Here is a 24,660-nt window from a genome sequence, read left to right on the forward strand (position 1 = left end):
ATATTTGTCAATAGATGTGTTTTGACTCTGGCATGGTGCTGTTGACCGTGCGAGCTTCGGACTGTTCTCTGAAGTCCCTTTGATGTGGAGCATATTGGCTCCCTTCTGGCTGTTGGCCTTGTTGCAACGGAGGTGGAGGCGGGGGCTGTTGCCAGGAGGCTGAAGGCTGACTTGCCGAAGCAGCAGAGAGTGCAGGATGGTTGCCCACATATTCTGGGATGTAGGGCGAATGATACGAAGCAGTGTGCATGACCTGCTTCGGCTGAGCCTGTTGCGCGGCAGCTTCGGCTATCTCTTTTTGCTTCTGAATGGTAACATGACACATCCTGGTAGTATGACCTTTGTTTCCACCACAGAATAAGCAAAATATTCTTCTGGGTTGATCCCCGAATCTTCCGCCGAAGCCCCTGGCGCCTCTGCCTCTTGGAGCTGGTGGTCGGAAGGAGCTTTGCTGTTGCCCCGAAGCCTGTGAAGAGCACTGCGGTCTGTTCTGCTGACTCCCCTTATCATCATTCTGAGTGGAGTTGTGGATGGACCTGACATGCCTCGGATAGGATCTTCCTCCGAAGCCCCTGGTCATTTCGGAAAATCTGAAGGCCTCCTCCCTTCTTTGGCGAAAGTCATTGTCAGCACGAATGTACTCGTCCATTTTTTGGAGCAGCTTCTCCAGGGTCTGAGGAGGCTTCCTAGCAAAGTATTGAGCAGCAGGTCCAGGACGAAGCCCCTTGATCATGGCTTCGGTGACAATTTCATTGGGCACCGTTGGTGCCTGCGCCCTCAAACGCAAGAATCTTCTGACATACGCCTGAAGGTATTCTTCATGATCCTGAGTGCACTGGAACAAGGCTTGAGCAGTGACCGGCTTCGTCTGAAATCCTTGAAAGCTGGTCAATAACATATCCTTCAGCTTCTGCCATGAAGTGATCGTTCCTGGCCGGAGGGAGGAATACCAGGTCTGAGCAACACTCCTGACGGCCATAACGAAAGACTTTGCCATTACTGCAGCATTGCCACCATACGAAGACACTGTTGCTTCGTAACTCATCAAGAACTGCTTCGGGTCCGAATGGCCATCGAACATGGGAAGCTGGGGTGGCTTATAGGACGAAGGCCAAGGTGTAGCCTGCAGCTCAGCGGACAGAGGAGAAGCATCGTCGAAAACAAAATTTCCATGATGAAAATTATCATACCAGTCATCTTCATTGAAGAAGCCCTCCTGATGAAGGTCTTTTTGTTGAGGCCTTCGGTTCTGCTCATTGTGGGTAAGATGACGGACTTCTTCAGAAGCTTCGTCTATCTGCCTCTGCAGCTCAGCTAGCCTGGCCATCTTCTCCTTCTTCCTCTGCACTTGTTGATGTAGCATCTCCATGTCCCTGATTTCTTGGTCTAGTTCATCCTCCTGAATCGTCGGGCTGACAGCCTTCCTCTTCTGGTTTCGGGCCTCCCGGAGAGAGACGGTCTCCTGATTGGGGTCCAGCGGTTGCAGTGCTGCAGCCCCAGTCGCTGAAGCTTTCTTCGGTGCCATAGCGAGGGTCTATAGCTTCCGAAGGTGTTCAAAAAAACTCGAAGTGGAAGTGAGTTCACCGACGGTGGGCGCCAATGTTGGGGACTTGTTCTTAAATGCTAAGAATTAAGAACAAGGCAACACAAAAAGTGTTAAGTGTTAAAGTCCTTCGTCCTTCGAAGCATTATGTCCCTTCGGGAAATAATGAGTTTCGGACGAAGGTCATAAGAGACATACCTTCGTAAACATAACAAGTAATGACGAAGGATTCATATAAAGCATGAAATTTAATATAAGCATCATCATAAAATCATTTCTATTTTATTAACATGGAAAAATAGAAATGATTTCAAATTACAAATGTACCTTCGGTCCTGAGAGAAGGTAGAAAGTACAAGCGTGACGCAAAAGCAAATGCCAAGTCAGCGTGAACAGTACGGGAGTACTGTTCATCTATTTATAGACGCGGGACGCAGCCCACGTAAAATTACATTTATGTCTATTACATTTGTCAATGACTTATGGAAATCTGACAAGGTCCACGTAGTCTTTTCATCTTTAAGTCGGTTCCCCTCTCTGCTATCGCGACGAAGCTTCCCTGCACACAGCTTCGGCTGTGCACCATCCTTCGTGGAGCTTGGTAATTAGCCCGTCCTTCGTCTGGTTCAGGCTTCGTCCTGACCGCACTTCATGTTCGTAATTCTGAGTCCGAAGATACCTGTTCACATAATCCACTTGGAAAACATTGTCAAATCATGTTTTTGAGGACCTTCGGAGGACGAAGACCCCCAACAGTGAGTTTTCAAAAGAAAATGCTTTTCAAAATGTGTATGATGAAGGGTTTTCACCCTTATCACCTTGTGAGTGGGATAATCAGGGACTCCCTGGTTTAGGGGAGGGCCTAAGGTGATGGCTTAGCTGGTTTAGGCGTGAGCAGAAGGATTGTCCCCTCGTATAAGGACCGGTTTGTCATCTTTCACTACCTGTACTCATGATAAGTACAACCACTCGAGACTGTGTGGGCAGTCACTCAATTTGAACTCGTACGGTCCAACCCCAGGGTTATGAAGGCTGGGGAGCACCGGGAGGATAAGGAGGGGGAAAGTTTTGTCCGGTTTGGACATGGTGGTGGCCTGACTCCTTCCGGATAACCGTTAAGGTTAGGACGTGCGGGGAAAGAAAGAGATTCGGATTCGAATCTCATTGATCATGAGATCGCAGAGCCGGACTAGTGGGTAAAGTGTACACCTCTGCGCAGAGTTTAAACCTATTCGAATAGTCTGTGTCCACAGGAATGGACGAGTCTGGTATGGTATGGCAATTAATGTTTTGTTTTAAAAAAAAAGATGCTTTTGAAAAGTGGTTTTTAAAAAGGTTCGGCGGTTGAGCCGTGAGCTATGGTGGACGGGAAGTCCAGTAGCTGTTTTTGAAAAGGAAAACCAGTGGGAAACTGCTGAGATACCTGGATGGTTTAGTCCAAGGGATTTTGTTATAATACTGAAAAACTTCCTGCTCCTTTTGGAGAGGACGCACTTTGCAAAAATACAAAATGTTTTTCAAAACAACTCTGCATAAAATATTGTTGTTTCTGCAAAATATCCTGAGCTCCACATATTCCATGCATTATATCTGATTTCCCCATTCCGCGGGTGAAGGTGAGCTGCTGAGTACGTTTGTACTCACCCTTGCTTATTTGTTGTTTTTCAGAAAAAGGAGATCGGGTAAGAGTTACGACTGTTCCCAACCTTGCCTGTGGCTGTTGGACCGCTGATTTGCTTCACTGCGTATATCGGGCTGCTTCAGCCCCACTCTGATGATATGTCCCGAGTTGTGGACCAACTCTTAAAGTTGTTCGCCACCTTTATAGGTTGGTCTCGTTTAAGAAGATCTAGAATCATCTGATGTATAAATGTGTTTACTAGCCTCCTGGGACTAGTAATTGTATCACATTTGAGTCCCAGAGGATCGCGACGCTTCAATCCGGTCGCGGTCGTGGCAGAAGAGCGAATGCCAGCTGGGAGTCAGAGTCAGTCTTGGATCCAAGATATATCGTAGAAGCTGGAGCTGGTACTAAATCAGACTGAGGCTGCACTGCAGGAGCTGCCGGAGCTGAAGTGGTCACAAACACCGCCACAGCAGCAGTGGTAATAGCAGGCGCTGGTGGCTGAGCACTGACGGAGCTGATGACCGGTGATGAGAAATCCAGGGTGACCGGCCGGAGCGGAGAGGGAGAAGGACCGAATGAAGGTAGTGGGGGTCCTGCCTGAATGGCTAGCACAATCGCTACCTGAAGCGCTGTAGCATCCCAAAAATTCAAATTCTGAAATGTTCTCAAACTCGCTCTAAATTCAAAATGAATTTCAAATTCGTTTCAAAATGTTTGTTTGCGAGTTGATATCAGCAAATAAAGTATAGTGGTCTATATTCTCTCTAAAATCCTCCTCAAAATATCCTACACATATTTCCCCAGTGATCCCCCTCAAATTGTTTTCAGAAATACTGCCCAGATATTTCCCTAGTGATCCCCTTCAAGTTCTTTCTAGAAATACTGCCCAATTATTCCACCGATATATCTCCAAGTATTTTCTTCCTGAGAAATACCTTCAGAATCATTTTTGAAGTCCCTACAAATATTTTCTTCATAACTTTCCTCATGCTCACACGTATATGTATGCCTCCGGTGTCATATGTTGAGCTCTACAAGCTAATTACACTCATATAAGACAAATCCATGCTAATCTCCCACTAATCCTCTCATCCTCCCACTAATCCTCTCATCCCTCCCCCTAATCCCCCCACCATGGCTATAAATAGAGGGGCAAGGGCCTCCTCTCATCCCACCCCAAGCCATTTCATGGCAACTCCCTCCCCCCCACACCCACACGTCCACTTCCACTCCACCTCCCACACAAGCACACACTAGCACAAGGATCGTTCGGTCGTTCTTCGATCGTTCGTCCCCCTGTTCTTAGTTTGTTTGTTCGTTCGTTCGATCGTTCGATCGTTCGTCCGATCGTTCATGGTTCGTTCGTCCGATCGTTCGATCGTTCGTCCGTTCGTTCGTCCAAATAATCTTTTTCCTGTCGTTATGCTGCCGAAATTCCGATCGTTCGTTCGTTCGATCATTCGATCGTTCATCGTTCGTTCATAGTTCCTATTCATCGTTCATCGTTCGTTCATCATCACTATTCACCGTTCATCGTTCGTTCATACGACTATTCACCATCACTATTCATCGTTACTATTCATCGTTACTATTCACCGATCATCTGATCACCCCAAATTTCAACTACTCATCCGTCATGCTGTCCAGTCCACCTAAGACCAGCCAGACCCATATTCCAGTCATACGAACTCCGGCGACTCTGATTTTCCTTCCAGTAGGGAACTTCCCATCTGGTCACCCATCCCAGATTTCTCCAAGTTGAGCACGCTTAACTTTGGGATTCTTTTAAGCCAGACTTCCAAAAAGAAAGGCAAACCATGTTTGTATGGATACGTCTTCAATCCTATAAAACCTGGCCCAAGATACCACAGCCCACTCGGACCAGAGTACCACAACATTCCAGCTATTTGGGTCCCGCCTCACTATTGTCTGATGTGACACAGTAGGTAGGAACAGTTTCCACCAACATAAACCTCTGCCCTAGAAAAGCCCAAAAATAATTCCTCGCACCCCGCTCAAAAATACATTGATTTTCCAAATATCTCTAAATATTCAAATTCTAGAATATTCCAAGAATATTCCTTTCCTTTTCTTCTTCTCCCTATGATTATAAAATCTAAAACTCCTCCATCCAAACTCAGATTTCAGTCATTCTTGTTTCTAAAATTCTTGTCAAACTATTCCCTATCCAACCATGTCATCCCTTAAGCATGGTTCATATTCCAGAAAACTCCCAAAATACCCTTGTCTCATATTCTGCCTATAACTCTCCTGTTCATATTAAGTCAGACGATTCATTCGTCACTATTCTCACCAACAGTGAACTTCACTGTGCTACACCACATACACCCAGCCATAAATACATCCAGCTACCCTCTCCCTCTCCACACACACTCAACACCCTCAGCCAAGGCAAACACCCCACCCACTCAGTTACTCTGCTCTGCCGGCTACACGCATAGTGTCGCTTCGCCTCCAGTCCACCCTCCTGGTAAGCACCTCCGCTCCACCACCAGTAATATCACAACACCACATGACACAGATTCTACTCAAGACTCTACCCATCCATATATCGCTATTCTGACCACTATACTAAATATTTGTTGGTATACTTGCTGGTTTGTATGTTTGCTTGTTCATGTTGCATAGTTATCAGAGCGTTCGTGTCGTCTCGTGGAGGCCAGATCTGCAAGTCTATGCCAGGCAGTGGAGCTAGAAGCCAGTTCCGCGAGCTCCTCTTCCCCCTTCGCCGGATAAGCACGACAAGCTCACTGGATCCCTTTGATGCATAAATTACCTATTATTTTTCAACCACAACCCTCAGCCTGTTATTTTATGCATGATATGATTTTGAGACAAGTTATTATGGCCACCCAACCGCTTGCCGCAAACAATCCTTGATATATTTGTTACAAATGATTTGAGAAAAGGTTTGAGTGTTCAAAAGAAAATGATTTTCAAAATGTGTATGATGAAGGGTTTTCACCCTTATCACCTTTGAGTAGGGATGATCAGGGACTCCCTGGTTTAGGGGAGGGCCTAAGGTGGTGGCTCAGCTGGTTTAGGCGTGAGCAGAAGGATTGTCCCCTCATATAAGGACCGGTTTGTCATCCTTCACTACCTGTACGCATGACAAGTACAACCACTCGAGACTGTGTGGGCAGTCACTCAATCTGAACTCGTACGGTCCAACCCTAGGGTTATGAAGGCTGGGGAGCACTAGGAGGATACGGAGGGGGAATGTTTTGTCCGGTTTGGACATGGCGGTGGCCTGACTCCTTCCGGTATAACCGTTAAGGTTAGGACGTGCGAGGAAAGAAAGAGATTCGGCATTCGGGTCTCACTAGCTATGAGATCGCAGAAACCGGACTAGTGGGTAAAGTGTACCCCTCTGCGCAGAGTTTAAACCTATTCGAATAGTCCGTGTCCACAGGAATGGACGAGTCTGGTATGGTATGGCAATTAGTGTTTTGTTTTAAAAAAAAGAGGTGCGTTTGAGAAAAGTGATTTTTAAAAGGTCCGGTGGTTGAGCCGTGAGCTATGGTGGACGGGAAGTCCAGTAGCTGTTTTTGAAAAGGAAAACCAGTGGGAAACTGCCGAGATACCTGGATGGTTTAGTCCAGGGGATTTTGTTCTAATATTGAAAAACTTCCTGCTCCTTTGGGAGAGGATGCGCTTTGCAAAATACAAAATATTTTACAAAACAACCCTGCATAAAATATTGTTGTTTCTGCAAAATATTCTGAGCTCCACATATTCCATGCATTATATCTGATTTCCCCATTCCGCGGGTGAAGGTGGGCTGCTGAGTACGTTTGTACTCACCCTTGCTTATTTGTTGTTTTTCAGAAAAAGGAGATCGGGTAAGAGTTACGACTGTTCCCAACCTTGCCTGTGGCTGTTGGACAGCTGATTTGCTTCGCTGCGTATATCGGGCTGCTTCAGCCCCACTCTGATGATATGTCCCGAGTTGTGGACCAACTCTTAAAGTTGATCGCCACCTTTATAGGTTTGTCTCGTTTAAGCAGATCTCTAATCATCTGATGTATAAATGTGTTTACTAGCCTCCTGGGACTAGTAATTGTATCACATTTGAGTCCCAAGGGATTGGGGCGCTTCAGCTGGTATCAAAGCTGTTAGGTTGGCCGCAGGACGTAACCCTTAGCCTGATCCAAAAGTTTTTGAGTCAAAACTATTTTCTTAAAAAAAATATTGCTCTCATCCCTTCATTTCAAAAATATTTTCCCCTTTCCTTCTCTCAGAAGTCAGATGGAGGTCCGTTGCCAAACCAGCTTTTGCCAGAATGAAGATGGTTTCCCCAAGTTGTTGAGAGCATGCACAGTTCGCCTCGGAATCAGGAGCCAGCCAGAGTATGATGGTCGTGAATTTGTCGAGCATGGCACAGAGAAGTGTGTCGTGACTGTATACATTGGATCCAGTCCGCACCATGTGGAATGGAGTGTCACTGCTGCTGGGCACATATTCAAAGACACCTGCCAAGTCGTCGCCCACAAGGCATTGAGGGCCCTGTGTCAGATCTATGAATAAGAAGTGGCCGACACCCCGCTCAGATTATTTCCGCCCTTTCAGAGAAACCGTCCCGTTTGGATGGCCAGGATGCGTGCATTGGAAGGGCAGCAGTTGCTTGAGGACGACCCCACAGTCGTGTACCTCACTGCATACCTGCTCACCCTGGATGCACAGTATGATTTCTTGGCTCGGCACCACCGTCAGATGATTGCCTGAGCAGAAGATGCAGAGAAGTGCAACCGTAAGCTCCATGTGGATCTCACCACAGCTCAAGCCCGTGTAGCTGCCTTGGAAAGTCGTGAAGTCATTGCTGTTGAAGCCCTGAAGCAAGCCAAAGTTGAGCACATCCAGGAGTTGATGGAGGCCTACTTGGTAACCCATAACCAACGTAGAGCCCTGCGGATCCAAGAGCCCGCTTCATCCAACCCTGTTCAACCCATCAGAGCTGAAGACCCCCAGATTCTTGAAGGTCACCCGGTCTCTATTAGAGGAGAGATGAAGACTTAGGAACTACCGGAAGGAGCCATAGTCTTGGAAGGAATTCCAGTCTTCCCTCAGGCTACGGATAAGCAAGAGCACCCTGAATCCTCCCAAGATCCCCCACCGGAGTTGTTTGAGCCCCTCACCATGAAGAAGATTCCAGCACCGTCCCATGAGATCAAAGAAGAAGCTACAAGCACCCCGCCAGCACCGCCACCCTCTAAGGAGCTACAAGGGTCAGTCCCGTTCGAAGAAGAGTTCAACCCCGTGTTGCCATCTCAGTCGCCGCCAGAAGAAGTCATCAACATCAGCTCCCTCTTGACCCATCCAGGAGATGTCTTAGATTGAAGTTGTGCGCCAGCCTTGCCAGAAGAGAAGCTGCCAGATCTGAAGTTAGTTATGCCCAGTCCTCTGCGTGCATTGGGTAGTGAAGTTTTTCTTCACTTTGGTAGAGCCCTACATGTATGAGAGGTAACTGTGTAGCCGCGTGTTTTGAAAAACTCTAATTGTGTGGCCCCCTAGGGCATTTCAAAATGAATTTCGCTTGATGTTTTCTCCTCTTTTTGAGTGCATATGTGATGCTTTAACGTTAGTGCTCATAAGTTGCATTTAGCATAGTCTTCAATTCAGGAGCCAAGCAATAGTAGTTATGCTTAGCCCCCGAATCTGAGTAGTTCGTGCTTTGGAAAAACTCTATTCTTCCCTTATTCAAAACATTTGATTTGTTTGTGCTTATCATTGCTGAGCTTGTGTGTTTTCTTTCTTTTTAAGAAAGGTTTTCTCTAAAAACATAGATCACAAATTAGAGCTAATCCTCACCTTATGCTTCCATTCTCATCTTAACCCATCTTAAGAGAAAAGCACCTTGCCCAAGAAGATACCGGGAAGCTTACCATTGAAGCCTGGAATAAGCTATAGAAGAAACCAGTCCAGCCGCTCAGTCAAAAGGACCGACCGTGAGAATCAAAGCACTGCCCCTGAGTCAAAGTAAACAGAAAAAGAGGACAGAAGGAGTTATTACCATACAGAGAGGCAAAGATTCTTGGAACCAGAGACCACAAACATCAGGGTCGTTGACCCCACCACTCACCCATGCTCCCCGCACGCGTGCCCTGCCTCCATGCGCACTACCACCGCCCCATGCCCTTTTTGCAGCGCACCCACCGCCGCCATTACCGCCAGCAACACCATCCCCCCTCCATCGAACTTGTTACCTTGTGTCACCTGCTCCATCACCACTACTCCGCAACCAAACACCCCCGCTCGCCTATAAAACCCCCCCACCAGCTCCCTCAACTCCCATCTCGCTCAAAGCAAAGCACACATCTGATAAATCCCCTCTGCCAAATAGCCAGCTGTGGGGGACAAATATCCCCCGGGTCCACTGGAAGGATAAAAGACCTCACGAAAGGCCCGAGGGCCCAATAATTCGTAAGGTCATCCCTTCGTGGACCTAGGGAAGAATGACCAGTGAAGCAGATCGACACGAGACCGGATCGGTGCGAGCCCAGACGGCCCAACAACGTCGAGCAAGTAACCACAGCAGAGACCTGACTTTCCCGCGCTGGAGCCCCGTACAACGGAACCAAGAGAGGATGAGTCGGCAGAACTATAGGAAGATAGACTCAATCAGTTCACTATCTCTTAGGTGTGCATTATTATCATATCCACATGTATTGCCTCATGGTCGAATATATAAGACCTAGGGGCACCCCTTCAGAACGATCGATCTCACTACTCAGCCATCCACCCTAGCTCTCTACGTTCTAGCGTTAGAGAGCTCCCTTGTAATCCACCACATAAAGCATTCTCGCCAGGACGTAGGGTGTTACGCATCTCAAAGCGGCCCGAGCCTGTACACCATTCTCTACTGTTTCTCGTGCACCCTGCATGAACCATTGAGCTACAGTCGGTAACACCGTCCTACTCCTAAAAACACCTTGAGGGGCAACCCCGGGTGTGCGGTCGGACCCAAAACACCGACAGCTGGCGCGCCAGGTAGGGGGTGTGTCGCCGATCTAAGCTAGATCAATGGCCGTCACCTTCCACTGCAAGATCACCCTCCGCCCCGGATCTATGTTCCGCTTTGGAACTATCTCATCCGTAGCAGATGAAGAAGGAACTCTACATCGCATCGCAGATCCGCCAAGGAAGAAGTCTCCTCCAACAACCTCCAAAAATGTCGGAGTAAGGCAGGGAAAAGCGCAACCTCCAGCGCTCCGAAAAAAGATCGCCTTCAGCAAGCCAGGGGCCAAGGGCCCACTGACCCAGAGAACTCCACTGTCTACTTCCCCGACGAAAGAATGGACACAAATCGCAAGGAAGAAAGAAACAAATAAAACTGGGAGGAAGCAAGTTGTTCTTTCCGTTCCTCCGCCCTCAAAGGAGAACGGAAAGAAGATCGCCACGACCGCCGCACCATTCTACCCCGACGTCCTCTTCATCGGGAGAGTGGAGTCGTCCCCATCTCCGACGACGAGCCGACCGCGCCCGGAGAAGAACCTCCTCAGCGGGAATCCCGCCGACGGAGGAACCGACGCTGAAATATCCGGCGACACCACGAGGCCGGAGAGCGGGACCCGGAGCAGCCTGTCTCGCGAGACGAGGTCTCAGAGATAGGAGAAACTCCGGAGGAACGCATCTTCAGAGAACGAAGGAACTCCCGACCGCATGATCGCCGACGAGCTTAGGAACAAGCCGAGCAGGAGGCAAGGCAACATCGGGAGAATCCACTCTTCGGGCGCAACCTGAACCCCGACTTTGCCCGAGCCATGAACACGCCGAGTGAAGTTGGCAGGGTACTAGCTCGGATAGTTGATGGACTCCCTCGGACTCCCGACGCCGAGGGCTATCGACGACTGTTCACCCAAGCTGCCAACCATCTTCTACCTCTCGCTCACCCGCCGAACGACCTACGACACACCATCAACAGCCACCGGGACGCGCAAAGCTCCATCAACGCTTCGAGTGAACGACGACATGAGAACGAGATCCGCCGCCGGGAAGAGTACGACAGGGATCACGATATCTCAGCTCAGAGTCAGGCCACCAGAACTGAGTCGGCAACGACCTCGACTGGCGGTACCACCCGGGGACGGTCGAGGAACCACAACAACTACTCCCCTCCCCGGGACAGACATCATCCCCGACGACAAGAAGACACGTGTGGAGTGTCTGCACTTACTCCACGCCTTAGAGCCATTCAATGGCCCCCTAACTTCAAGGTATCCAATGTCAACAAATATGAACCTAAGCAGGATCCAGGAGGCTGGCTGGCCGTCTACACCACCGCTGCTCGAGCTGCCGGGGCGTCCGAGGACGTGATGACCGCATACTTACCCATTGTCCTCGGGCAAGACGCGCTACAATGGCTGCGACATCTACCCCGACACCGCATCGACGACTGGAGCGACTTCAGTCGACGCTTCACTGCCAACTTTCAGTCCCTCTCCGATAAACCAGCGCAACCATGGGACCTCAAATCCATCAAGCGCCGGGGGACGAAACTCTTCGGTCATACCTCAAAAGGTTCCAGACCATGAGAAATCGTATCCCCGAGGTCACGGAGGCGGCCGTGATCGATGACTTCTACAGAGGATCCAACGACTCGGCTTTCGTCCGGGCTATATTGCAGAAGGCGCCGACTACCTCCGAGCAACTGTTCCAGGAAGCCGACCTCTACATCACCACCGACGAGCGAGCTCAGGACCTCATCGGGGGAGCGAAGCCCGCACCGGCAGCACCACGACGCGACACGAACCAGTAACCCGACAAACGCTGGGAGAAGAGGCCTCGCGAAGAAGTGCACGCCGCCGGACCACCTGCCTCTCGTGCCCGGGGAGGGCCTCGCGGAGGCGAACGCACGCTGGACGACATCCTCGACGCCCAGTGCCCATACCACAAGGACATGCACCACACCCTTCGGAACTGCAGAGACTTCAAGCACTCCGTCGGACATGGCCGGCCCTTCCAACCTCTACCTCCTCCTCCACCGTGGGGAGGACCAGGAGAACCACGACAACCCCAGCAGGAGGAGGAGGGAGGAGGTGGAGCCTTCCCGCGCGTTGACAGAGAGGTCAACGTCATCTTCGGCGGACACGGGTCGCAGGAGAACAGAAGACAACAAAAGCTCAACGATCGCCAGATATTGGTGGCGACCACCGGTACTCCCACTCCGTATCGATGGTCGGAGCACCCGATCACCTTCACTCGGGCAGATCAATGGCTCAACTTCGACCACCTAGGCAAATACCCGCTCCTCGTCGATCCGGTGATCCGAGAGAGCAGGGTGAAGAAGGTATTAGTGGACGAGGGGAGCAGCATCAACGTCACCTTCCCCCGGACACTCCAAGGCTTGGGAGTTCACCTCAAAGAGCTCCACGAGTCAGACACTCCTTTCTTCGGCATCGTGCCGACTAAAGGAGAATACCCGCTGGGCCACATCTACATGCCAGTCACCTTCGGAACTCTGGAGAACTACAGAACCGAGTTCCTAAGATTCGAAGTGGCAAACTTCGACTGCGGGTACAACGCCATCATCGAGAGGCCGGGATTGGCAAAATTCATGGCCATTCCACATTACACATACATGATATTGAAGATGCCAGGGCCGCAAGGAATCATAACTGTGCGCGCCGACTTCCAAGGCGTTGCAGAATGTTTCCGAGTGGCCATCCAGGCGGCCCTCACCACCAAACCGTCGACGACTTCTTCGACGCAGGCAAACTCTAAGCCTGAGGAAGACCTTGCAGCACCTGCAAATGAAGCTCAAGTCGCGACCTCTATGCGGCCGACTGAAGAAACCAAAAGGATCAACCTTGGGTTCGCTGATGAACGCAAGACTGCCATCATCAGCTCCAGCCTGGATGACAAATAGGAAGGCGCGCTCGTCCAGTTTCTGCAAGATAACCGAGACATATTCGCATGGCAACCTGCAGATATGCCGGGAGTCCCGAGAGAACTGGCCGAGCACAAACTGAAGGTCTATCCCCAGGCGAGGCCGATTCGGCAAAAACTACGTCGCTTCACGCCCGACAAGAGAGAGGCCATTCGCGCTGAGCTGGCCCGCTTGGTCGCGGCTGGGTTTATTAGAGAGGTGTTACATCCTGAGTGGTTAGCCAACCCTGTTCTTGTACTCAAAAAGAATAAAGTGGATTAGCGCATGTGCGTCGACTATACGGATCTCAACAAACACTGTCCAAAGGATCCCTTCGGGCTTCCTAGGATAGATCAGGTGGTAGATTCCACCGCTGGATGTTCTGTGCTATCTTTCCTGGATTGCTACTTTGGATATCATCAGATTAGCTTGGCAAAAGAGGACGAGGAAAAAACAGCGTTCATCACTCCGTTCGGTGCTTTCTGCTATACCTCCATGCCGTTCGGCTTCAAAAACGCTAGAGCGACTTATCAGAGAGCCATTCAAACATGCTTAGCCGATCACTGGGGCAAGCGTGTGGAAGCCTATGTAGATGATGTGGTAATCAAAACGGAGAACTCGGAAAATTTCATCAAAGACTTACAGCTGGTTTTCAACAGTCTACGGCGATATCGATGGAAGCTTAATCCCGAAAAATGTGTCTTTGGGGTACCAGCAGGAAAGCTACTCGGATTTATTGTCAGCCACCGGGGAATTGAAGCTAATCCGGATAAGATCGAAGCTATCATGAAAATGGAGGCACCACGATCACAAAAGAAAGTTCAGAGACTTACCGGATGTATGGCAGCCCTGAGCAGATTCATATCCAGACTGGGAGAAAAAGGCTTGCCATTTTATAAGCTACTCAAGAAGGTGGATAAGTTTCAGTGGACCTCAGAAGCACAGGAAGCCCTAGATGCACTGAAAACATTCTTGACGACACCACCAGTGCTGAAGCCGCCACGGCGAGCCATGTCAACTCAACCAGCTGAAGATTTGCTGCTGTATGTCTCTTGCACGACTCACGTGGTAAGCACCGCGTTGGTAGTCGAGCGAGCAGAAGAAGGACATGCCTACCCAGTGCAACATCCTGTTTATTTCATCAGTGAAGTTCTGGGTCCCTCGAAGAAAAAGTATCCTCAAGTTCAGAAGCTATTATATGCAGTACTTCTAACTGCCCGCAAGCTACGTCACTACTTTGACGACCACAAAGTCATAGTAGTCACTGGTTTTCCGATAGGGGATATCCTTCACAACAAGGAAGCCATTGGCCGAATAGCCAAGTGGGCCTGCGAACTGGGATCTCATGACATCGAATTTCGACCTCGCACTACCATCAAAACTCAAGCATTGGTTGACTTCGTATCAGAATGGACTGAACAACAAGTACCAGATAACCCAAAAACCACAGAAGTATGGCGAATGTATTTTGATGGCTCATTAAAACTGCAGGGAGCAGGCGCGGGGATTCTCTTTACCGCACCTGGAGGCGAGCACCTCAAATATGCCCTCCAGTTGTTATTTCCAGCCTCCAACAACGCAGCCGAATATGAAGCTCTGATTCGTGGACTGAACATTGCTATATCACTAGGCATCAAGAGACTGATGGTATACGGAGATTCTCTGGTAGTCATAAGCCAGATAAACAAAGAATGGGACTGTTCGAGCGATTCAATGGGAAAGTACTGCACCGCCGTCCGGAAACTAGAAGATAAATTCGAAGGTCTGGAATTTCACCATGTAGAAAGAGATCGAAACACGGCAGCTGATGTATTCTCCAAGCTAGGATCCAGTCGAACTCAGGTCCCACCTGGAGTCTTTGTACAAGAAATACCACATCCAAGCATCTCAATGGACCAGACAGAAGAATGTAATACCGTGAACCAACTAGAGTCAGATTCTGATGACTGGAGAAGGCCGATCATCAGATATATAAAGAATGAAGAGGAACCAGATGACAAAAACACAGTCGAGCACATCGCTAGACAGTCAGCTCACTACACACTCATTGGGGAGACACTATACAGAAGGGGTGCATCGGGCGTCCTCATGAAATGCATTCTCTCATCTACTGGGAAGCAACTTCTAGATGAGGTCCATGCTGGGCAATGTGGAATACACGCAGCATCCAAGATACTAGTCGGGAAGGTCTTCAGGTCGGGATTCTATTGGCCAACAGCGAAAAGTGATGCAGCCGAGTTAGTTCAGAGGTGCGAAGCTTGCCAGTACTTGTCAAAGCAACAACATCTACCAGCACAGCAACTGCAGACCATACCAGTAACTTGGTCGTTCGCATGCTGGGGACTGGATATGATTGGACCTTTCAAGAAAGCTCAAGGAGGATACACTCATGTACTGGTAGCAATCGACAAATTCACTAAATGGATAGAATTCAAACCCATTGCTTCTTTAACCTCAACTAAGGCCGTGGAATTCGTACAAGACATAATATTCAGATTCGGAATACCGAACAGTATCATAACTGACCTAGGATCCAACTTCACAAGTTCAGAGTTCTTCAATTTCTGCGAACAAAAGAGCATTCAGATCAAGTATGCTTCGGTGGCACACCCAAGAGCCAACGGGCAGGTTGAACGAGCTAACGGGATGATATTAGAGGCACTCAGGAAAAAGGTCTTCGATAAAAATGAAAAGTTCGCAGGAAAATGGATAAGGGAGTTGCCCTACGTTGTTTGGAGCCTAAGAACTCAACCTAGTCGAGCTCTGCATGGAAATACTCCTTTCTTCATGGTCCATGGGTCAGAGGCAGTATTACCCGCTGACCTCAAGTTTGGGGCACCAAGGTTGATCTTTGAAAGCATAGCAGAAGCCGAGGCTACTAGGCTAGAGGATGTTGATGTACTCGAAGAAGAACGGCTGAACACGGTAATTCAATCAGCACGGTACCAGCAAACTCTGAGGCGTTACCATGATAAGGCCATGCGACGTCGATCCTTTGCAGTGGGAGATCTTGTCCTCCGCCGAATTCTAACGGGGGAGGGACGACACAAGTTGTCACCCCTATGGGAAGGACCATTTATAGTAGCAGAAGTCACTCGGCCGGGATCATATCATCTCACTCAGATGGACGGCACGGAAATTGGGAACTCATGGAATATAGAACACCTTAGGAAGTTTTATCCCTAGCTGTATTTCAAAAGCTATCGGGACGACAATGTACTCTGTAAAATGGGAAATATGTCATCAATAAAAAAGGCTTCAAGAATACTCAGTTTGTTCATGATCGACCTACATTCTTACTTAACTCGGGGTGACCACTATGCCCTGCTAACGGAGCAATCGGCTTAAGTCGGCAACGACTTAAGACGGTGCAACATGCTCGCGCTTACTTAACTCGAGGTGACCACTATGCCCTGCTAACGGAGCAATCAGCTTAAGTCGGCAACGACTTAAGACGGTGCAACATGCTCGCGCTTACTTAACTTAGGGTGACCACTATGCCCTGCTAACGGAGCAATTGGCTTAAGTCGGCAACGACTTAAGACGGTGCAACATGCTCGCGCTTACTTAACTCAGGGTGACCACTATGCCCGGCTAACAGAGCAATCAGCTTAAGTCGGCAACGACTTAAGATGGTGCAACATGCTCGCTCTTACTTAACTCGGGATTACTACTATGCCCTATTAACAAAAGCAATCGCTTTAAGTCAACAACGACTTAAGACGGTTCCACATGCTTACAATTACTCATATAGGGGCGACTTCTATGTCCTGTGAAGAAGTTTCAAAATCATCATACAACATTTTAGTTCTGCAAATTTAGATACTGCTGAATTCTAAACCGAAAGGAGAATAACAGTAGCATTCAAATGTCAAGCTGGTGTCCTCTAACAAAATATCCGAGCACGATAACCGCGCGCTCAAAGCATGCAATGTTTTTCTATTTTGCAACATTCCTCTCAGGAGCAACCGACGAAGAAGGGCGACTTGAGGAATCAGGAGCAGCGTTCACATCAGCCCTTATATCGTCGGGAACAATCACACCGGGTCTCCTCATCAAGATCCGCCCTGCGCGAATGGCTTTATCCATGGCTCTGTCACGCTGGGCCCTCAGAGTAACGGAAGTCTCTTCAGCAACCTTGACAGCCATCTGAGCGGTTTCTAGCTCCTAGGAGAGGGACTTTTTGGAAGCACGCAGTTCCTTGATGACAGCATCCTTAGCCGATATCGACTGCCTGAGACGAATCACGTCATCCGAAGACTCCTGCAGCTTACAGCGATGATTGTCTAACTCCTCCATGGTGAAGCGATGGCTCCTCTCCAAGATGGTCAATGAGTTGCTGGAGTCACGATATAGCTTGTCAAGATTGTCACGAGAAGCAACAAGGGCACGTTTTTCTTCCTGCAAACAAGAATTAACTTCTTCAAACATCGAGCAAGCAATAAGAACATGGCAAAACAAAGCTCGGGTTTTCAGGTCACCTTTTCAGAATCAAGCTGAGCGCGGAGAGTAGAGTTCAACACGTTGGCATCGTTCAGAGCAGCAGAAACTTGGGCCAGCTCAGTCTGACTTTGAGAATACTTTTCTTCAAAATCAGAGCACCGCCGGACCAATTCAGCCTGATTTTGAGAATGTTTCTCTTCAAGAACAGAAAACTGCCGAGCCATATCTAGCGAGAAACGGTCAAGCAAAAAGTTTAGCTTGAGAAGCAGTTTTATAAGATAGACGAAAGGAAGCAGAAAAGCACTAACCAGCATTCATCGCCTCTAAGTCAGAGACACGCTGTTGAAGCAGCACCAGATTCCAACGTGCCAGAGACGAAGCTCTTTCTAGAACAGAAGCACCTTGCAACTTTAGCTGACTAGCCATCCCGTCCACGAATGCCTGATATTGAGAGCAGATGAGTGTAATGACAACAGTTCATCTGGTGTAAAAGTCAGACTAGAATAGATCATAGTACCTGGAGGTTGGAGAAGAATGAGGGGACTCCCAAATCGTGAGAAATCAATTGATAGCTTGGCGTAGGGTCTCCACCCGGAGCAACTTGCAATGAACCAGCAGGGACCAACTCAGTGTCATCAGCAAAGCCCAAAACTTTGTCGTCAGGAACGCTAGCCTCTAAAGCGACTCCTTGACCAAAAGCTTGGGCTAACACCATGCAACCAGAGTGTGGAGGAGATCCTGCGTGAACATCCATGGAAGTACAAGAGGGAGACCCCGCTCGGACACCCTCGGGGGCTGGGTCATAGTTTGCACTACCCACTTGAGCCGGATCGTCTCCGGCAATACCCTCGGGGGCTGGGTCGCGGCTTACGCTTCCCACCTGAGCCGAATAATCCCCGGCAACACCCTCGGGGGCTGGGTAAGTGTCAACACCATCCTTGAGGGCCAAGTTCTCTGCGGCGGTCACCTCTAAGGCTGAAGGTCCCTCAGTTACTTCCATGGGAGCAAGACGATCCAAGTCAGTTTCCTGACCCTCAAGACCGCGCTCCAAGGTCGATGAGGCGCGGGATGCTGCCCGGGATGACCCCAACCCGGCGTCGAACACATCAGCACAAACATCCATCGCATCACCGTCCGCCGGCTTTGATAACAGATCCTCTGGAACCATATCTTCAAGAGTCTGATCAAAGTTCGCAAGAGACAATTCTTGTAGACCAATGGTGGCCTCTCTATAACCTATCCGGGGCAGTAGTGTCCGTCTCATGATCTAATAGAGATACTTGGCTGCTGGAGTGAAATATGCTGGAGAGCGCCGCGACCCATCTGTGAAAGGCGGTCGGAACAGAGCCGCGACGTGAGCTGTGGCTGGAGCGACCCTGCCGTGAGGGCATCGAGGAGGATCAGAGGTACCATAGCACAAGTTGTGAAGGCGAGTCGACGACTCGGGAAATCCAAACAACTGACGGATCTGGCTGGCATGAATAGTGAAAGGGAAATAGGGTTAACATTTTCCCAGTATTAATTTTGGTGGTTGAATGCCCAACACAATTATTGAATTAACTAGTTTGCTCTAGATTATATACTCTACAGGTGCATAAAGGTTCAACACAAACCAATATAAGATTGAAGAAAGGGTTCAAAAAGAAAGGAGCAAAGGAACCGAGTGTGCCCTGGCCTAGCGCACCGGACTATCCGGTGTGCCACCGGACAGTGTCCGGTGCACCAAGACAGTACAGAGTCCAACAAGCCACTCTCGGGTTTTAGCAGGCACACTCCGCTAAAAATCACCGGACTGTCCGGTGTGCCAGCGGAGCAACGGCTACTTCACGCAACGATCGACTGCAAAAGTACCTGACGCGAGGAACAGTGCGCGGCAGAGTCAGAGCGCAGTGTTAGAGGCGCACTTGACAGTGAACAGTACCTATCCGGTGCGGCACCGGACTGTCCGGTGCCCCATGAGGACAAAGCCTCCAATGGTCGACCTGCTCCTAACCCTAACAGTTGGGTGACGTGGCCGGTGCGCCCATCGCCAGCAGCCTTCCTCAACGGCTACAAGATGGTTGGTGGCTATAAATACCACCCCAACCGGCCATTTCAAGGTGTGGGAGCTCAAGCAATATTCCAAGTCATATAGTTGACATATCCAAGCTGATGAGGACATCATTTCTATACATACAATGAATGGACCGATAACACGATCTCGTGCACGACAGCTAAATCTCCAGGTACGTTCTACCCTAGTCAATTGTGTTTCAGAGCTTACGCTTGGGGCCATGGATGTTTTGATGATTAGGTACCTTGGAGAGGACTAGCAAGGACTTGGGAAAGGCCAAGGTGTTGAGGAGGAGCAGCAAGGGCCGCCACAATAGGAAGGAGATCAAGTCCGACTCGGCTGCGACTCCATCTCGGGTTCCAGCACTAGTCTGCACTAAAATGGACGCCTAGGATGCATCCGGACTCCGATTGCGACGAACTTGATATGGTTGGAAAGATAAGGAGATTATCTAACCAACCCAACTGGTTCCACCTTAAAATTCGTCCGGAGTCAATAGGAATCATCGAAACAATTCAGCGTTCAGATTCTGTTTTGTTGCTGCGACACCGTCTATTGTGCCGTTGGGCCGTGAATCACGTCGAAGCCCATTAGGGGCGAGTCCAGGGGTCACACACGCCCTAATACTCTATTTATTCAGCAGCCGCCGCCATATTAGGTTTTGAGTTTTCCTTAGATCAATTCTGTCATCGAACAGTATCGTCGTCATCGGTTTGTGAGACCCCATCCCGTAATCAATACAATTTTGGTTGCGTTTCTTTCCTGTTCTTGCTTGTGTTCTTGATTGCGCTTGCAGGGATAAGCCTTCGTGGCAAGGTCATTCGTGTGTCATGGGTGATAACCAACGGAGCCGTGGTGTAGTGATTGCGAGGAACCGTTCGCTCGGAGCCTTGGATCATCAACGTCGAGATCTCCACTCAATCAAGTTATCTTATCTCACGGAAGATCGGGCCGCGTCTTCTATCACAAGCCCTCCCAACCACCTCCATTCATTGATCTATCTCATACACAAGATTTTGGCCACCACAAGCAATCCAAGTGCCACAAAAAAGAGATCAAGCAAAAGAGAGCTACTCGTGTGAGTTTAGCAATAGTGCCTTGTGAGATTCATTGAGAGAAAGTGTGTGCTACACCTTGTGATCATTTGAGCATGGAGCTTTGACTCCCATTCATTGTAAAGCTAGCAAAAGCCCCTTATCTTTGTGGTTGACCTTGCGGAGACTTTGGTCTTTTGTTGACCTCTTGCTTCATTCTCCATAAACTTATTATTTGTATTGATTTGTCAATTCCACATTCTTTGAAAGCAACACTCTTTGCAAGCAAAAGACTTGGTTTTACACTCCAACAATTGTGCATCTTGTTCTAACCACTAATCAAGGGATCAAGTCTGGGTTTAAAGTTATAATTTTCAGGTTTCGCCTATCCACCCCCCTCTAGGCGACTTTCAAATAGTGATATCCTCTCGCTCAAAACGGAACCTCATCCACTGGTGATCGAGGTCGATCCATACTGAAGCATAAAACACTCGGACCCACTCCTCAACATATCTGCCGCTGGTAGTCAGTCGAGTGAGAAGTCCAGGCAGATAGGAGAGGTGCACCTCGGAATCCGCATCGACTGCTAGCAGAAAAGTAGGGAGATCCATTAGCCGGTGCGCTCACAGAGCTATCTGAGCTGACAACTGAGCTTGAAAGAATGACTCCTGAATTCTGGTGCTGAACAAATCTACCGATGCAGGGTCTCTCTGAGCAGGTAGTCAAGACTCCATGAGTACGTGTCTGAACCGATGTACCCGAGCCGTAGTAGCACGTTGTAGATCGATCAGACGAGGATCGGTAGCCAATGGTCGCACCTCGATCTCGTCTCGCTCCCGGAAGCGGGCAGGTGGAATGGGTGGAGCGGAAATGGGAGCGGGAGGAGGAGCAGTGGAAGCGGGAGTGGTGGAGGTGGTAGGGATTGAAAGGGAAATGTGCCTTTGGGCCATTTCTAAGTATTTTGGTGATTAAGCGTCAACACAAGTGCTTAAATGTGAATCTATGCCCATGGATGAACAAAGTGCACATCACAAGTAAAGGTATGTTTCTAAGCCTTAGTACATTGGTTTTGTGTACTAATATATTTATCTAAGTGTTATAAACAGAGAGAAGAAGAAAAGGAGATTGTTGGCTGTGTTCAGCCAACAGGCTGTTTCGGTCTGGGGCACCGGACTGTCCGGTGGTGCACCGGACAGTGTCCGGTGCGCTAGGCTGCCTCGGCCGAAGAGGCCGCTCTCGGGAAATTGCTGACGGCGTACGGCTAAAATTCACCGGACTGTCCGGTGTGCACCGGACTGTCCGGTGAGCCAACGGTCGGCCGAGCCAACGGTCGGCCGCGCGATCTGCGCGCGACACGTGGTCTGGCCAACGGTCGGAAGGAGGCACCGGACTGTCCGGTGTGCACCGGACTGTCCGGTGCGCCAGATCTGCAACGGTCGGCAACGGTCGGCTGCGCTGTTTAAGGAAATAAATCGGGCACCGGACAGTGTCCGGTGTGCACCGGACTGTCCGGTGCGCCCGATGACAGAAGGCAAGGATGGCCTTCCAGATTTGTTCTCAACGGCTCCTAGCTGTCTTGGGGCTATAAAAGGGACCCCTAGGCGCATGGAGGAGGACACCAAGCATTCCTTGAGCACTCTTGATCACTCACACATCAATCTTGCACACTTGTTCGATATTCTAGTGATTTGAGCTCCGTTCTAGTGTGCTAGTCTCTTGAGCTCAAGTCTGGGTCTTGTGTGTGCGTATTCGCTGTGATCTTTGTGTTGTGTGTGAGTTGCTAATCCCTCCCTTGCTCCGTGATTCTCTGTGAACATCTTTTGTAAGGGCGAGAGGCTCCAAGTTGTGGAGATTCCTCGCAAACGGGATTGAGAAAAGAAAAGCAAGAACACCGTGGTATTCAAGTTGATCATTGGATCACTTGAGAGGAGTTGAGTGCAACTCTCGTCCATTGGGACGCCACAACGTGGAGTAGGCAAGTTTTTGTACTTGGCCGAACCACGGGATAACCACCGTGTCATCTCTGTGATTGATTTCTTGTGGTTATTGTGTTTTGACTCCTCTCTAGCCACTTGGCCATACTTGTGCTAACACTTAACAAGTTTTTGTGGCTTAAGTTTTGAAGTTTTACAGGATCACCTATTCACCCCCCCCCCTCTAGGTGCTCTCAATTGGTATCAGAGCCGTTCTCTTCAAGAAAGGGACTAACCGCCCGAAGAAATGGATCCTAAGGGGAAGGGAATCGTGATCAACGACAAGGAAAAGGAGTCCTTCGTCAACGAGCCAAAAGATGATAAATCCAACGACTCTGGCTCGGGTCACAGACGTAAAGATGGGAAGAAGAAGAAGACAAGGCGCATCAAGGAGATCGTCTACTACGACAGTGACGAATCCTCTTCTTCCCAAAAGGACGATGACAACGACTACAGGAAGACGGTCAATTCAAACTTTTCATTTGATTATTCTCGTATTCCACATAGTTCGAATTCGCATTTGCTTTCCATTCCTCTCGGCAAACCTCCACACTTTGATGGGGAGGACTACGGATTTTGGAGTCACAAAATGCGTAGTCATTTATTCTCTCTCCATCCAAGCATATGGGAGATTGTAGAGAATGGAATGAAATTTGATAGCTCGGATAGCCCTATGTTTATTAATGAACAAATTCATAAAAATGCACAAGCTACTACTGTGTTGCTAGCCTCTTTGTGCAGGGACGAGTACAATAAGGTGAGCGGCTTGGACAATGCCAAGCAGATATGGGACACCCTCAAGATTTCTCACGAGGGGAACGACATCACCATGCTCACTAAAATGGAGTTGGTGGAGGGCGAGCTTGGAAGGTTTGCAATGATAAGGGGCGAGGAGCCAACCCAAACATACAACCGGCTCAAGACCCTTATCAACAAAATAAGGAGCTACGGAAGCACGCGATGGACGGACCATGACGTCGTCCGCCTAATGCTAAGGTCATTTACCGTTCTTGATCCTCATCTCGTGAACAATATTCGTGAGAATCCCAGGTACACGAAGATGACGCCCGAGGAGGTACTCGGAAAATTCGTAAGCGGGCGGATGATGATCAAGGAGGCAAGATACGTGGACGACGCCTTGAATGGACCGATCAACGAGCCTCAACCTCTTGCTCTCAAGGCAACAAGAAGCAAGGAGGCGCTACCTAGCAGGGTGGCACAAATTGAGGCGGCCGGACTTAATGATGAAGAGATGGCTCTCATCATCAAACGCTTCAAGACGGTGCTAAAAGGTCACAAGGGGCAGCCAAGCAAGACCAAGACAAAAGGGAAACGCTCATGCTTCAAGTGCGGTAAGATTGGTCATTTTATCGCTAACTGCCCCGATAACGATAGTGACCAGGAACAGGGGAACAAGAGGGAAAAGAAGAAGAATTACAAGAAGGCCAAGGGCGAGGCACATATCGGAAAGGAGTGGGATTCGGATTGCTCCTCCGACTCCGACAATGAAGGACTCGCCGCCACCGCCTTCAACAAGTCATCCCTCTTCCCCAACGAGCGTCACACATGCCTTATGGCAAGGGAGAAGAAGGTGAGTACTCGAAACTCCACTTATGCTTCTTCTAGTGATAATGAGTCTAGTGATGATGATGACATAGACTATTCATGCTTATTCAAGGGCTTAGATAGATCTAAGATAGACAAAATCAATGAATTGATTGATGCCCTGAATGATAAGAATGTGCTTTTAGAAAAGCAAGAGGATTTGTTATATGAAGAACATGACAAGTTTGTAGAAGCACAAAAATCACTTGCATTAGAGATTAGGAGAAATGAAATGCTTTCTTGTGAGTTGTCTACATGTCATGATTCAATTGCTAGTTTGAAGAGCATAAATGATGATTTAAATGCTAAACTAGAAAAATCTAGTAAATCAACATCTTGTGTAGAACATGTTGAGATTTGCACTAGGTGTAAAGATTTCGATGTTGATGCCTGTAGTGATCACTTGGTTTCAATTTCTAAATTAAATGATGAAGTGGCTAGTCTTAATACACAACTTAAGGCTAGCAAAAATGATTTCGATAAACTAAAATTTGCA

The sequence above is a fragment of the Zea mays genome, chromosome 1 (assembly GCF_902167145.1).
Source record: "Zea mays cultivar B73 chromosome 1, Zm-B73-REFERENCE-NAM-5.0, whole genome shotgun sequence".
Lineage (NCBI taxonomy): Eukaryota > Viridiplantae > Streptophyta > Magnoliopsida > Poales > Poaceae > Zea > Zea mays.